The sequence below is a fragment of the Malus sylvestris genome, chromosome 8, assembly GCF_916048215.2.
Source record: "Malus sylvestris chromosome 8, drMalSylv7.2, whole genome shotgun sequence".
Lineage (NCBI taxonomy): Eukaryota > Viridiplantae > Streptophyta > Magnoliopsida > Rosales > Rosaceae > Malus > Malus sylvestris.
In genome coordinates, this window is record NC_062267.1 from 2,492,244 (window position 1) to 2,509,376 (window position 17,133).

The window sequence follows — 17,133 nt, forward strand, 5'->3', positions numbered from 1 at the left end:
GTAGTTATGTTCCTTTTATGAATGATTAATTGTAGTGATTGTATTAAATAAACATAATCACATGATTTATATATGTATTAAGTGCATATAAGTAAGAGAAGTAAACAATTTTCATAAAAAATAAAAATACAAAAAGCAAATCTTTCCAACTGAAAAAAGGGAAACAAAACAAAATTTAATTAAACTAACCTAACAAAGATTGGGCACAAACCATAAAGGTGCAGTATGCAACTGGGACGAAGAACGACTCTTGGAGCAACTAAAATGCCTGATACTCTTATTTGTCAAGGAAAATACTCTAAAGTCGCATTCGACTGATTCGTAACACGGGTAATCAAAGGCAAAATAAATACTGTTTCTTTCAACCTTCTGACCATGGGGGTACGACATAACGGCGGAATGATGGTTGCTCACAAATAATACCCGATCACCAAGTTCAACAACCTCCATCCATTGTGGACCACCATCAATATCACACTCTAGTTTGAACACTCGAAATCCTTTAGTCTTAGGTGGCTCAGTGTAACGAAAGGTCTTTCCAAGCATGATCTTATGCCAGCAAGGATCGGTTAGTAAACTCATTTCTTGTTTAGGCTTGTATGCATAGTCTGCCTTATGAAAAATCATAAACAACTCCATAGATGCAGAATCTTTTGCTAGATGAACGAACTCACGGCCGTTGTAATGCTCTACTCTTGATCCATTGTAATCAATTTTAACGAAAGGAAGTGGAAAGCAAGGACGTGTGTTGGGATCAAGGGTTATCAACTTAACGACCCTATAGCTAAGAGGACCGCCATTGCCTTTGGTGTCTTCGATCATCTCAAATACCATTAAAAACTTGGACTCTAAGGACGTTGTAGCATATAACTTACCGCCCAGTATAACTATACCATTAACAAAGGGTATTTCCTCATCAATCGAGCTCCATGATTGATCCCTTGGCCTACAATAAGTCAGATGACCCTGTTTGCAAAGACAAACCACAAAACATGGCTCCTGACTGATTGTTTTTGGTTCAGAAGAGGCAATAATTTTAGAAACGGAGAAGTCAGGACCATTGATGCAGTGGCATGGAAGGGTGGACTGCGACGAGGGGAGCATCACTCGATCACCAGATATTGGATTGAAGAAGAAGAATTCTATTTTAAAACTAGGGTTCTGACAATTTTTTAGGTAGAATGACCAAGGTTTCATAAAACCCTCTGGACGCCTCAACGCACTGTCGACCATGATCAACCATCCCTCTATTGAGCCAACACAATCCATCCTATTCATTGTACAATAAAAAATTGTATTTGGCCATGATCGTAGAAATTTATGATCTTTCCATTCACCTGGACTTAAAACGCGATGAGCTCTAGTGGACATGGGATGAGAGCTTAACATAAGCCATGGAACTTGATCCTGAGCAAGGGGACGGCGTGACTGAATATTGCTTTTAATAATTGCTTGCCATGAACGGCATACTGCAGCACATCGAACGTAGTCTGATAAGCCCAGTCGTCGTAGAATCAGTTGCATAACATCTCCCGCGAGTTTATTGGACCAGGGGCTGCTGTCCTCTACTTTCGAGATGATCATTCTTCTTCTTCTACATATTATGAAGATGATCATTCTGAACTTCCGGCCAATGAAATCGAGAATGAGCAACACAAACATTCTTGATAGGCGGTAGTATGTTAACGTAGGTGGAAGCATTCTTTCAGGATATGCACGAATAAGTGCCAACGATCCAAAAAACACAGTGTAAAAGATTATGCCTTCAACCAAATCCACAATTATAAGCTTGTCACGCCTTTCTCTGCGGCACATAAAAAAAACAGAAAATGGATTGTTAGGAACGGAAAGTGTAAAGCTAGCTAGATTAAATGCAGGAACAAAAAATAATTCTCCTACAAAGCCGCAATTAAGAACAAAGAATAATATAGTGATTTAGAGCATATTTGCATATACATATATTGCACATAAAACCTCCAATTGACGAAATATCTTTAGTTTGTTATTAAAATTGCAGACTTTGAAGCTTATTACCATCACGAATGAAATATTTGCAGTTTCCAAATCAATTATCTACAAAGTAACAGATGAGACATACATTAATACTTGATTATCAATCACAAGGGCACTGGGGCAGTAACGAAGTGTGCATGTGATTACCTTGTTTTTTCGTCGAGGTAGACCATCAGTAGGCGCCTCATCGCGAAAGTTTTGAAGAAACCCTAACTAACCTAATTAATAAGGATCTTGACTTGCGTGTGCACCCCTGGTTGGAAATGAGCGAATTTATATATACATACGTGCTGTTCCCATGTTTTAAAGTCTTTACATGTTTATCTCTAATTTTTTGAAAGAGTCTTGGTCTTATCCTTGATCTCTAGTGAAGATAAGTATTATCACCACTTTGGTTTAATTTATCTAACAGAAACGCGTGTTATAATTTGAATTAAATAAATAATTACGCGTGTTTGTGTTTTGAATACAACAGAATTGCTGTTGATTCTCTTTCCGTAAACGTAGGAAGAGCAATCCCTATATACTGAAGAGAGGGAAAATGGCTTTGAAGAATCCCATTGAAGCATGACGGAAAATGAAGTCACAAGTCCTTTATGATGCATGGCCAGGATCTGATGAGACCACTTGGGAGGATTTTTAGGGTTCGCCTTCGGAGGATTTTTAGGGCTCGGCCGAGTAATATTCGGGATTTTAATTGATTATCAACCACAAGAGCATTGACCAAGTGTGCGTGTGATTACCTTCTTCTGAAAGTTTTGAAGAAACCCTAACTAGCCTATGACTCTTGACTTGCGTGTGTACCTCTGGTTGGGAAGGAGAGAATATATGCATGTATTAGGTTCTTATCTCTCATTTTCATTTCTCATTAATTAAAATTAGGTCTCTATCTCTCATTAATTGAAATTCGAAACCTTTCTCATTTTTCGAATTTATCAAGGTATTTTGACTTTTGTCCATGTCATTATTCTAATATTAAATTATTACATGTCATCGTATGTCAATTTCAAAAAATGAAAAACTTATTAATGATTTCTAGATGTATCTTTTTAGAATTTTTCATATATTTTTGTTTTTATTTTGTACTCATTTTTATTTACACAAAATTGTAATTGTGTGTGTGTGTGTGTGTGTTGAGCAAAAGAAGTGGGATTTGGGAGGAGGGTATATGGAGAGTGAGGTGGGTATACTCAAGGAAGAAAATATCGGTAATATCGGAAATATCGGTAGTCCGAAAACACGGAAATATCGATGGAAATATCGGGATAATATCGATATCGATAAAAATTACATGGAAACCACGAAAATTGTAAGAAAAACTTGGAAATTTTTATTGAAACTTTGCAGGATGTTTATTTAGCCAATTATCTATTAGTTTATCACAAAAAATTGGAAGGAAATGCATTGCATGATGGATTTAACTGATTTAAGTTGATTATATAGCGAGCTGGCAAACATTGTGAGTGTAGAAAATATGTAGTAACTAATGAAAGAAGTTTAAACACACCATAATCATTTATATATAATGAATTAGTACAATATTTTACACTTTGTACATTGCATGGTAAGATACATGAGTGACTTAGTACCACATAGAATTCTTATGAGGTTCAAAATTTTCACTATGTTGAAGGAGTAAAATGGGAGAGGTTCGAATCCCCTTGGTGTTTTTTTTTAAATATAGAAATTTATCATAGATAATAAATATTAGCTTGCAAGCCTTGCAGACATCTTAACGATCATATAAATATTACAGGCTGAATAAGTAATCACAAACACATATGTAATCACAACTTATTTATACTGTATTCATTCTTTATATAAAAAATAAATAAATAAATAAAAATAAGAAAATTACCATTTTGTTATATATATTTTCCAGATCCGTATACGTCAAATGTGTGCAGATCAAATCATATCAGATTAGATATTTTGCACACCCCAAGACGTCCACGTACAAGTCAGTAAAAAACCTAAATCACCCACACGGTGACACTAACATTACTCGCACCTATCTGCCCTCTAATTTACGAAAGACCTCGTGTCTTCCCTTCATTTCACATAACATTTTCCCCTTCGAGCCTCCACCTCTCTCTCTCTCTCTCTCTAGTCATTTTCCTTCCAACCAAACAGTCCAAAATTTTCCCAGAAAATTCCAAAAAATGGACTCGACGCCAATTAACTGGGAAGCCCTAGACGCTATCGTCATCAATTTCGTCAAATCGGAGAAGCTAATCGAAGACGACGACTCCGTCTTTACGACGTCGCCTTCCCCTTCCTCTTCCTCTTCCCCCTCATCTATCTCCTCATCGTCGTACCACTCGAGATTGATCATTCGTCAGATCAGGCGAACGCAAGAACCCTCGTCTTTCTCCCTCTCCTTCTCGTCTCTGTAACTCGGCGAACACAGGAACCCTCCGGCGAGTTCCTTCAATTTCTCCGGTTAGGTAAGCTTTGGGTTTTTCATTTTATGTTCTAGATCGAAGCTTAGATATGAAATTGAAGTTCTATCTCGTCTTTTTGCAAGGTTTTTGGGATGAAATCGACTCGGGAATAGGCACACCCATCTCCGGCGAGGTCGTGGGTGTCGAAGAACTTTCCGAACACCTCCGGCCATTTCACGGCAAACCGACGTTATAAAAACGTTCGTCTCGTCTTCTATTTCATGTTCATACCTAGATCGGAGTCTAGGGGGTTGTTTTACAGTCGGCCGGAGCTGTAGAAGCTCCGGCGTTCGTCTCCGACTTGCACAGTTCCGATATTTCGCGATAATATCGATAATATCGCGATATTATCGATATTATCGCGAAATTTGGACAAAAACCCCTTGGATACCACTTAAAATATCGTCTTGGGCAAAATTCGATAATATCGGCGATATATCGTCGATATTATCGATATTTTCTTCCATGGGTATACTGAGGAGGAAAACATGTGGCCAAGTAACCGGTCCGCAACGGTGCACCGTGCACTACATCAACAAATGAAAGCCTAAAAAATTGGAAAGAAAAAAAAATAAAAAAGAAAATACCAAAACTGGTGGTGGGCCCCCAGTAAAAGTTATTTGAAAAGGGAAGGTATGCGGGCCCAAAAACTTGTAGGGCATATCTAGAAGGAGAGTATAAAGGCATATCTGGAAGGAGGGTATAGAGGCATCTGCGAGTGAGGATATTGGATCGTTATTTCTGGCAGTGTTTGATATATCTTTGTTAGGAAAATGGACTATATGAAACAGGATTATCATCGTATTGACGTCTTGCTACAATAATACAAGGTTATCGAATGAATCAAGACTTTACATGACATCAAATTTATTTTATATACTTGGATCTCAATGTAGTTATGTTCCTTTCATGAATGATTAAATGTAGTGATTGTATTAAATACACATAATCACATGATTTATACACATAATCATATTCTTTTTAATTTAATTTGTACCCATATTTCTTTGTATGTTTCATATATTTCTACTTTTAATCTGTACCCTTTTTCAAATTTGGACCAATATTCTTTTTAATTTCAATTTGTACCCATAGTTTTAAATTTAATATGTACCCATATTTTTTAATTTGATTTGTACCCATATTATTTTTGCTGAATATGTATACCCATGCTAATTACATGGATTTATTTTATGTTTTACAGTATACAAATATTTATTTTTTAAGAAGCTCTCTAGCTATATATCAAGAAGCAAATTAAGAATTTCTCCAAATGAACATGAATAATGACTTCATCTCTCAATTATTTACACAAAATTGCAGTTGTATATGAATATATACTGAGGAGGAAAATGAGAGTGTAGGTTATGTTATGATGAGGACTCTCTCACGCTTTTTTTCTCTGGTGAGGGTAGGCGTGGTTGGGTCATGGTGTTTAAGTGGGGGTGGGAGGGAAGGGAAGAGGGTGGCTTTCCTGCTGCTTTCTGGTTGCGTGGCACGTTTTGAGGAATTTACCAATTTAGCCTTGTTTTTGGACTGGTGTGGAAGACCAAGCAATGACCAAGTCAACGCAGGCCCAGCACATATCCCCCTCACGGACATGGATCCCCTTCGGACCATTGGTTCTAATTCACCAAATTTTATAATTTGTGAAATTTGATTAAATGGTTAAAAATAAAAGTATATTTTAAAAATTATAATAATTTAACCGTTGAATCAAATTTTAATGGTTCGGATTATAGAATTTGGTGGATTAGGATCACTGGATCCGAAGAGGATCCATGTCCCCCCTCAGTACACCCGGCACTGCACCCCAAGCACGATAGCGCTGCAGCGCAGACCCAGCACGGAAGAGAGATACCCATTACCCACTGAAAACCTGCGGATTTTAGCAGCCGCGAGGCGACAGAGAGGCGCCCCACCCGCCGCTGTCCTGTGTTGTCAGCTGCACCTCTCGAAACGGGGGGCGCGACACGTGGAGTTGTACGGCGGATCCGTTTCTGGAAATGTGAGAGTATGCGAATGTGGTGTCGTTTGGTGGCAAATGCCAAATGAGAGTTTAAAAGAGCGGGACCCGTCAAGTCAGATAATTCTGGAGCACGAAATTTTTGACCTTTTGCTGGGTTTTGGAGTGGGAATGAAGCAAACAGAGCCCATAGGAGGAACCAATTAATAAGCAACTCCAAAACGAGTTTATCGAAATAATAAATATCATACTATTCTCGTTTGGGATGCAACTGTAACACAAAATTCAGTCTATGAAAATCATGTGTGTCCTTATTTTGTGCAACTTTTGGATGTTGGATTGCACAATATAACAATGAAAGGTGGAAAGGCAAAAATGGTGTCGTTCGGATTCGAAGTAAAAAATTGAGATCCGTTTACATACTCGGATTAAGCTTTTGGTTGGATACTCATTTACTTTGGTCTAGCTCACCCCGCCAGTTTCATAAAACAAGGTTGATGTGTTTCATTTTTGTTAATCAAGTTAGACGAGTGTAACAACGGGAACTAGTTTTTGAATTTGTCGCATCATTTGGTATTCAAAGTTATGGAACTAAAATTGGGAACCCATATTGTTCCAAGAATACATGAAGCATATATGCTAATTAATAAACATGATTTTTACAAGTAATTATCCATAAGCAACAATTAAGCTTAGACGGGCTTGGCCCCAATGGCCCGAAGACATAACGGTTCGCCTAAATTCAAGCATTCAATTCAACCAATGATGGACTTGTAGCTTATTTAATTAAGTACTCGACATCTTGAGTTTGATTCTCCCCCTTAAATATCGCCCGTTTCGATCTCTATCTCTCCCTCTCATCCATGGCTGCTGAATAATTGCTGGAGGATATTTAGACGTAAAGAAAAGAGGAGTAGTGAAACATATAGGAAACTTCCATGTAAAAGAAAAAAAATTATATATCAATTTTAACTTTAAATATTAAATTACGACCATGGGATTTTTATCAAACGGATAAGAACAGAAGCTCAGGTAAGTGTCCGAGGAAGAAAATTAGGACTAAACAATTCTTTCCACATTATTTCCCTATATGGTATTTGCTGACCACAATCAATCTTCAATGTTTCACACGGTAATGTTATGTGTTCAATTTTTAATGCTGGTGCATCACGTAATGGTGATTATGGAGGCTAAAATGCTTTTGTAAGTCTTTCCGACCTTCATAAAAGTAGATTGCTTTGACGAAACAACCAGATGCTTCATTTGAAAAATAAAATAATCGTACAAGAATCATAAGACCGGCCATACAAGTTCAAATAACATATTTGGATATGCTCTAAATTCACTTAACTTATGGAATGAGAACTTTGAACTCGAACGTTCCAAACTTCTTTGCATAAACAGATATCATAAGATCGGTCATGCATGTTGAAACAACATATCTTTGCAGGCAATATTAACACCACCAACATATCTACTATTCTTGCAAACCAAACACCACCTTCTCCCTCACATTTGCCCGGCACCTTGGTCTCCCACAATACAAACAAAAGCAACGAAGCAGCCACCTATTGCTACAACACCACAATTGTTGGAGCGGGCTTGGTGTTGTTATTGAAAGCAAATCCGAAAAGAATAAAAAAATAAGGCGTATGAGGTGGCATTGAATCGGAACCCTAATAGCCAATACCACGAAAAGAAAGGAAAAAAGAATTTGTACCAATTGGACTAAGATTAAAGGAAAAAAGAATTTGTACCAAAGTGACCGGTCCGCAACAGTGCACAACATCAACATCAACATCTACTGAAAGCCTAATACCAAAATTGGAAAGAAAAAAATAAAAAACGAAATACCTAAACTGTGGTGGGCCCCCAGTAAAAGTTATTTGAAAAAGGAAGGCATGTGGGCCCAAAAACTTGTAGGGCATATCTGGAAGGAGAGTATAGAGGCATCCGCGAGTGAGAGCGAGTGGGAATATATTGGAACGTTATCAGCCACATACCAGGTCAATGACGTCATAGTCTGATGGGGTACCCACCCCGCAACCGGCTTGTCATTTGCACCCATTGGCAGGGTCACCCGAACCCACCTCCTCCTCCCACCTCAATTGGAAATTTGGATTTTCAATTCAACCTTGTTTAAGCATATATGGTATTATTATCTCCTTAAAAATATTGTTAAATTCAATATCCGATTATCATTTTGACCGTTCTTCTTAGGGGTGGACACGGTTTGGTTCGGTGCGGTTTTGAGTGAAACCGAAACCAAAACCAAATTTTTTTGCGGTTTGGTTCGGTGCGGTTTTGAAGCCAAAACCGAAATGAAACCAAACCGTTTGGTTCGGTTCAGTGCGGTTTCAAACGGTTTCGGTTTGGTTTTTAAAAAAAAATGTACAATTTGCAATTTAACATATTGATAAGCATTTCCCAGTAGCAATAGGAAAAAGATATTTGTTATATAAATAATTAGCGTGTTGCATGTAGTTGTGATGTTAAAACATGTTTGTGCAACAAAAGGGTGTCTCGTACAAGGTATAACATAACACAAATTGAATAACTTTCAATTCATTAAACGTGAGCGAAACTTTCATACAAGAATATGTGATATCATGCTTCAAATGAGTGGACTTCATTAGATCATTGTTCGACTCTTGATAACAAGATTAGTCCACCCTTGTACATATATGTGTGTTTGTGTGTGATGGTATAAAATAACAAAGGTCCTTAAAGTTAATGAACGAAAGAAAGTGATGAATGATGATATTCTAGTGTGGTTGAGTCCATACTAAGTGCATGGATTCTAACAAACAACCAATTAAAACATGAAATTTAATTAAATGTTTATTAATATTTGCGGTGCGGTTCGGTTTCGGTGCGGTTTTCAAAAGTCAAAACCGAAACCAAACCTTTTTCTATGTTGCGGTTCGGTTTCAAAACCGAAACCGTTCCAAAACCGTAAAACCAAACCGTTCGGTGCGGTTCGATTTGGTTCGTGTTTCGGTTTCGGTTTTCGGTTCTAAGTGCCCACCCCTAGTTCTTCTATTATGATTTTATCCATCATAACACACATGATAACTTGGAGAGATTTTTAAAAATCTATCCGGAACAATGTTTGGTGCAACAAAATGTAATAACTCAATTAGTTGGAAATTAAAAAAAAAATCCACGAATTGCATTGTAACATTTGGTGTAATGTTGTTTGTATGTTATGCTAGACCTATTATATCAGAAAGATCAATCAATTCGAGAGTTTTCATTTTTCCTTTTCAATCTCTCTCTCTCTCTTGTTTCTCTTTATATCATCTTCTTTTGAACTAATCATTCATCTTTTGCAATGTAGTTAATAGTTCCACCAGATAGACCGTGTGTACTAAATTCCATCTTCTAGTTTTAGGTTTGGTATGTGATCGAGGGCTTGGTCTTGGAGACTTGTTAGGAGAACTCAACAAATTCTTCTCACATTTAGGTAAAACATTAGCTGGCATCAAGGAGGAGTGTTCAGTGTGCCCATTTCAAAGGAAGTGTTCAGTGTGCCAGGAAAACGGCATGGTATACCAAGTGTTACAATACAAATGGTTGATTTTTTTTTTAAGTATCCAACACTTAATGTACCTGATATATTCTCTGCACACTAAAAAAATCTCGACAATTTGATATTGTCTTGGTTTTTGTGCTTATGAGCTCGGAGATTAGTTATTACCATAATGGCAAATCTTATTTATTTGTATTTTCGTACTTTTAAGCATATTAAAAACTGCGACACAAAGAGACTTATAATCCATAGGGTTACTGAGCCTACCATGGAGATTTCCAGGTGCAAGTTATGCTCAATAGGGTGAAACGATGTTTCATGATGTAAAAGCAGTTCCACCAGGGGTTCAAAGCCCGACACCCAGTCCAAAAAATGGACCGCCCACCCACATTTATGCTCCACCCCCAGCCTAATAGGCTGGCGCCCAGCCCAAGCCAGGCCACAGGCTGGCCCAGAATCGACAAACCTATTGACCGGCCCATCTGACACAATGTTGACGCCAGTGTGGCGTCAGAGGCCGTTTGAATTTTTTTTTGCGCTAGGCACATGGCAAGCATGCACGACTGGGCGCGTGTCGCTGACAAGAATCCAGAGCCAGGGCCCACTTGCGCAAGCGCACTCAGCGCACCGATAGGGAAGCCACTTAACCAGTCCTAGGATGTTGGATTTCCAACAGCTAGTTTTCTGGACCGTTGGATTTCCAACGGTTAAAAAAATTTGAAAATGAATTTTGATATGGATTGTCTGATCACAGATCAACGGTCTACATTTTTCCACTAAAAAAAAAGGCACAACGGTCATAATTATGACCTTTGGCCACGTGTCACCTTATAGGCTGTTGGATTTGAATCTTTTTCAAATCCAACGGTCCAGATTAATTAATTAAATTAAAAAATTAAAAAAAATACATTAAAAATTAAAAAAAAAAATTCCTATAAATACCTAAACCCTCATCTTCCACCTTACACCATATTTCAATATTTTCAACACTTTCTACTAAAGCTTTCATATACTTTTTGTGTGAAAAAAATACCAAAAACCTCATCCTTTATTTATTTTTTGTCCATATAAACCCTACGTCCCTACATCCATCTTCATCGTTTTCAAATCTTGAATTCTTACAATGACTTTTTCAAGGAGCGTGTATAAATAGTTTGAGGAGCAACATAAAAGATTTTTGGCACAACAGGAAGAATTGGTCAATGTCCAGAAAGGTGGAAATGGCGATGAGGCTTTCGCAATAGGGGAGGATGAGGATGATTACCATAGAAGGCAGAGGGCCTCACATTCCCGCCATGTTATGGAAGCTGTGGGTCAGATAGCCAAACTCAGACGTGCCGTAAACCTCGATAGAAAAGGGAAAAAACGAGGTAAAGATCTCTTGGTTAAAAATCTTATCCGAAATTAAAACTATTTTTTTATTTATGATTTTATAAAAAATAATAATAATAATATTTTAAATGGGCTGGGTGCCAGTGCATTTTTTTAGGAGTGGAGATGCATTTGGCCTATTACTGTTCATTGGGGTATGTCACTGATCACTGAGTGGATTAAATGGGCTGGGTGCTGGCGTATTTTTTTAGGCGCCTCATCGTGAAAGTGTTGAAGAAACCTTAACTAGAGTAAGGCTCTGAAAGTTTTGAAGAAACCTTAACTAGAGTAAGGCTCTTGACTTGCGTGTGTACCTCTGGTTTGAAATTGGCGAATTTATATACACATACGTGTTGTTCCATGTTTTAAAGTCTTTGCGTGTTTATCTCTAATTTTTTGACATGGTCTTGGTCTTATCCTTGATCTCTAGTGAAGATAAGTATTATCACTACTTTGGTTTAATTTATCCACTAGAATCGCTTGTTATAATTTGAATTAAATAAATAATTATACATGTTTGTGTTTTGAATACAACAGAATTGCTGTTGATTCTCTTTCCATAAACGTAGGAAGAGCAATCCCTATATACTAAAAAGAGGGAAAATGGTTTTGAAGAATCCCATTGAAGCATGACGGAAAATGAAGTCACAAGTCCTTTATGATGCATGGCTAGGATTTGATGAGACCACTTGGAAGGATTTTTAGGGTTCGCCTTCAGAGGATTTTTAGGGCTCGGACGAGTAAATATTCAGGATTTTAATTGATTATCAACCACAAGAGCAGTGATCAAGTGTGCCTGTGATTACCTTCTTCTGAAAGTTTTGAAGAAACCTTAACTAGCCTATGCCTCTTGACTTGCGTGTGTACCTCTGGTTGGGAAGGAGCGAATATATACATGAATTAGATTCTTATCTCTCATTTTAATTTCTCCTTAATTAAAATTCGGTTTCTATCTCTCATTAATTTCCATTTCTCATTAATTTAAATTTGAAACCTTTATCATTTTTCGATTTTATTAAGGTATTTTGACTTTTGTCCATGTCATTATTCTAATATTAAATTATTACATGTCATCGTATGTCAATTTCAAAAAATGAAAAACTTATTAATAATTTCTAGATATATCTTTTTAGAATTTTTCATATATTTTTGTTTTTAATTTGTACTCATTTTTCAAATTTGTACCAATATTCTTTTTAATTTCAATTTGTACCCATAATTTTAAATTTAATATGTACTCATTTTTTCAATTTAATTTGTACCCATATTTCTTTGTATGTTTCATATATTTCTACTTTTAATTTGTACCCCTTTTTCAAAATTGGACCAATTTTCTTTTTAATTTCAGTTTGTACCCATAGTTTTAAATTTAATATGTACCCATATTTTTTAATTTGATTTGTACCAATATTATTTTTGCTGAATATATGTACCCATGCTAATTACATGTATTTATTTTATGTTTTACAATATACAAATATTTATTTTTTAAGAAGCTATCTAGCTATACATCGAGAAGCAAATTAAGAATTTCTCCAAATTAACATGAATATTGTACACTAATTAATTTAATAAATAAAACTGAATTCATTTCCTGGCTCGTAATCCTCAAAACAGCGAATAATGACTTCATCCCTCAATCACAAAATTGCAATTGTATGTGTGACTTCATAATAATGACTTCATCTCTCAATTATTTACAAAAAATTGCAATTATTTACAAATATATATATATATATATATATATATATATATATATATATATATTAAATCAGGAATGGTTTTGGTAGAAAAGAGTGCAGGCTCTTTGACGTTTTTGCATTATCCTAAACGCTTATGTATCCTATATCTTAATCTAGTCAGCTGCATACAATTTGTGTATAACATTACTGCTTTGTCTCATGTAGCTCAGGAGCATCACAATTCGACTTTCACGATTGTACATGTACACTTTTTATTTGTATCGCACAAGGATCATAAGACCAATCATGCAAATTGATCTAGATGCTCTAAATTTATTTAGCTTATAGAAGAGAGATTTAGACTCGAAGGCAAATGACATATTCCAGACCTATGACATGCTTGGGTATTTCAATACTGCTAATATATCTAAATCATAAGCAAATTAAACTAATAAAACAAACCCGTGTCTATCAATTTATGTCTCTGCGATTATCTCCATCTCTTCTATTCGATTTGTACAATTATCATTTGTAATAGTGAAATTATTTTTTGAAAATTTGAAAAACCAAATGAAGAAGGAATCAAAGGGATGGGACTTTTGGGGGTTGGTGGCGGTGACGGTTGTTGAGAGGAGGGGGTGGGATCCCAGCCCTGTTTGGGGGTTTTTGCGGTGGAATGGGGATCGCGATGGGAAGCCGTGCTGATGAAGTTGCGTTGGACCGGGTAACCGGATTACATAGTCAATTAAGGGTATTTTGGATATAAAGTAGGTGGGAAAAGAGTAGGCTTTATTTTAACTTTGTATGGTGGGTGGTATAGTTTGGTGGGTAGGCAAATAGAAAAATAGGGTGGGTCTAAAACCATTAAAATATAGGGATGTGCTATCCACACAACTCAAATTACTCATCACACACTCTTTATTAATTTCTGTCTGTTGATCTTCTTCAATTTATCCGATCTGACGGCCGAAAATTAGGAAGGTGTGTGAGAAGTAAAATAAGGTGTGTGAATATCACACCCCTAAAATATATAGTTTGTCTATGTGCTTGCATGACTACATGGACAAAAATAGTAACATTGTCCATCAAGGTTGCACTAGGCACTAATCGAACAGGAGCTAGGGCCTATTGCCTAAACAGATTATGTATACATTTGTGTTTGCTTATTTTATAAACTCGAATACCATATGAATTATAATTTACTACGTAAAAAACCGACCCATTTGCATGAATAAATATCTTAAGTACGACTCCTTGTTATAACACATGCCAATTTGTATGGACCCGAATGTCTGTCCACCGTGTGTGGCTTTGGATCTGTGGAGTGAAGTGGTAGGAATGGCGCACTAAAGATTCCTGGAGTCTCTAAACGAATTTGTACCCATTTGAACAAACAAAAATGGAAAATAGAAAAACGAAAAAACATGTAGCCATCGGTAATATAGTGAAAAAAGCAAATAGAACAAAACAAATTTGTACCAATTGGACTAAGAAAAAAGGAAATACAAAAAACAAAACATGTAGCCAATGTGACCGGTCTGCAACGGCTACATTTGCTTCTCGATAGAAAATTTAGCCATAAATATAAATATATCATATGTAACGTTTTTAAACACTAAATGAATAATTTGAAAATAAAATTTAATTATCTTGATATGTAAAATATTTTATTATTGAAATAATTAATGATGTTTATTAAAACCAAGGGACCTTGATTAAAATTTGAAAAGGAATAAGTTTCAATCAATGGAGTTGAATCATTTTGGTTCCGGTCTCTAATTAACCTAATTGTTAAACTGAAACCATGTTAGTTTAAATATTTTGATCGAGGTCCTTAACATCATTTAAGAGATTTAACTCATGCATTTAATGTCCCACAAATCATAAAATTTAAACAAATTCAAATAATATTTTTAAAATATAATAAATACTTAAAAAAATATAAGAGTAATATTGTTCATCACAAAATTATAGCAAGAAATGATATACCAACATAATTACTAACATATTTTAAAAAATAACTACTGATACATTTTAAAACATAAAATAAATGCATATAATTAGCATGGGTACATTTAGCACAATTTAAAATGGGTACAAATAAATTAAAAAAAAATATGGGTACAAATACAAATAAAAAATATGGGCACAACAAGAAATTAATATATGGGTACAAATTAAAACAGAATATAAAATTGGTACAAATTGAAAAAGGATTGCAAATTAAAAATGGGTACAAACTAAAAATAAAAATTTATAACAAAAATTTATCCATAAATACAAATATACCAAGTGTAACATTTCTAACACTAAATGAATATATTTAGAAATAAAAAAAATACTTTGTTATTGAAATAATTAATGACGTTTATTAATACCTAAGAACCTTCATAAAAATTTGAAAATGAATAAGGTTTTAATCAATGGAGTAGTAAAAGAGGGATGAGAACCTAATTTCTCCTAAAATTAATACATTAAAAATTAGGAAGAGAAATGTAACGACATGTTCCCAATTTTACGGTTTTTATTCATTTTAGAAGAGTGAAAGGACGAAATTGCCCTTAGAGACGAGGAGGTTGACTTTTGTTGACTGCCATGTCATGTCATGTAAAATCTATTTTCTTGACGTATCTTCATAGTACTCGTCCTTACGAACGTGTGGGCGTAAACGAAACGTAATTTGGAGTTATAAGGAAGAAGTTATTAATGATCGAAGTCAAGGGCAAAATAGATAATTTTCCATTAATTTGGAAGGCTCCAGAGAATCTGGAGTGCCACGTGTGTGGCTGAGATGAAAAGGGCAGTGAGATGGATGGATGAGATGAAGGAAGCAAGGAGAGAAAGAAGAGAAAGGAGAAAAATGAGGAAGAAAGGAAATGAGGGAAAAGAGGGAAGGAAGAAGGAGAGAATCGGCCAAACCCGATTTCTCCATTTGACCCGCCAACTTGACCCGCTCATATCTTGTTCATAAGAACTCCATTTTGGGTGATCTTGGTGTCCATGGAAATCCCTTGAAGAGCCCTACATCTCTGTAATGTTAGATTTCCCAATTTCTTTCCCATTTTTCCAGTTCGAAGCCACAAAGTCCACGACCTTTCCGACAGCTTTAATCTTTTTTCGGTGGCTCTGGCGAGTTTCACCGTCGATGACCACCACAAAAAGACTCCTCTTAACCCCAGGAGCAAGGCCCAAGCCTTGGATGAGGCGTCGGAGTTCGTTTTGGTGACGAAACAACAACTACCCAAATCAAGGGTTTTCGACGGGTTCAAGTCGATTTGGGGCCTTTCCAAACCAAATTGGACTTGATCACATGTATGAAAATTGTTCCCCTTACTAAGATCTATTTGCCTATAAAATTTGGTAATTTTTTGAAATAGTTGATTTTTTCCGACAAGTAAGGGCGGCCTGTGACCAGAGGGTCGTCCATGCTATTTTTAGGATAAATTAGATGCCTTGAGTTCATTTATGATAATTGTATGACGTAGGTTGATCGTTAGAACCTAAATTCTCTACGATACGTTAATAGGTTATTATTTGAATCGATGATCCGATCGTTGGATCGTCACCAAACTTTACTACATTATAGTACGTAATATTTAAGGACCATAGGAACTTACGGATGGTGAATTTGACGTATGGATCTTCCCAAATTGGATTTGTAAGTTCATAAAATAAAACATTAGCCACCACTTGAATTTGCAATTGGCGGAGATCCAACTGTTGGATCATAATGAAACTTTAGTATGATGTTTTAGAGGCATAATGTGGATCTTTGAAAGTTACAGATCAGAAATCGAAGATGCTGATCTTCCAGATCGAGTTACGTAGGGTTGTGGACCTTACCGTCGATCTTTAACCGACGGTTGACTTTTGGTTAATGGGTCTCAAATCATTCTAGAACGTCATTGGGGATGTGTTTTATGTAAGTTACGTGTTCCATCGATAAGGATTTTGAGATGTGATTTGATAATTGTTATAGGTGCCGATCGTTCGTGACACCTCTATGTTCTTGTTAGGGAGTTGTAGCGCGGACTCCAGGTGAATGGGTATTTTCCTTTTTATAGTATATATGTTTATATGAATGATAGTTTCCACAAATCCTTTTGAATTGATTCATTCACCTCA

General features: G+C 36.1%; 2 pseudogenes; one reads left to right on the forward strand and one right to left on the reverse strand.

Annotated features, from left to right (window-relative positions):
- Window positions 1-334: 334 nt before the first annotated feature.
- Window positions 335-2,201, reverse strand: LOC126631107 (uncharacterized; annotated as a pseudogene).
- A 1,906-nt stretch (window positions 2,202-4,107) lies between these two features.
- On the forward strand, window positions 4,108-4,794 carry LOC126631109 (uncharacterized; annotated as a pseudogene).
- Window positions 4,795-17,133: the final 12,339 nt, after the last annotated feature.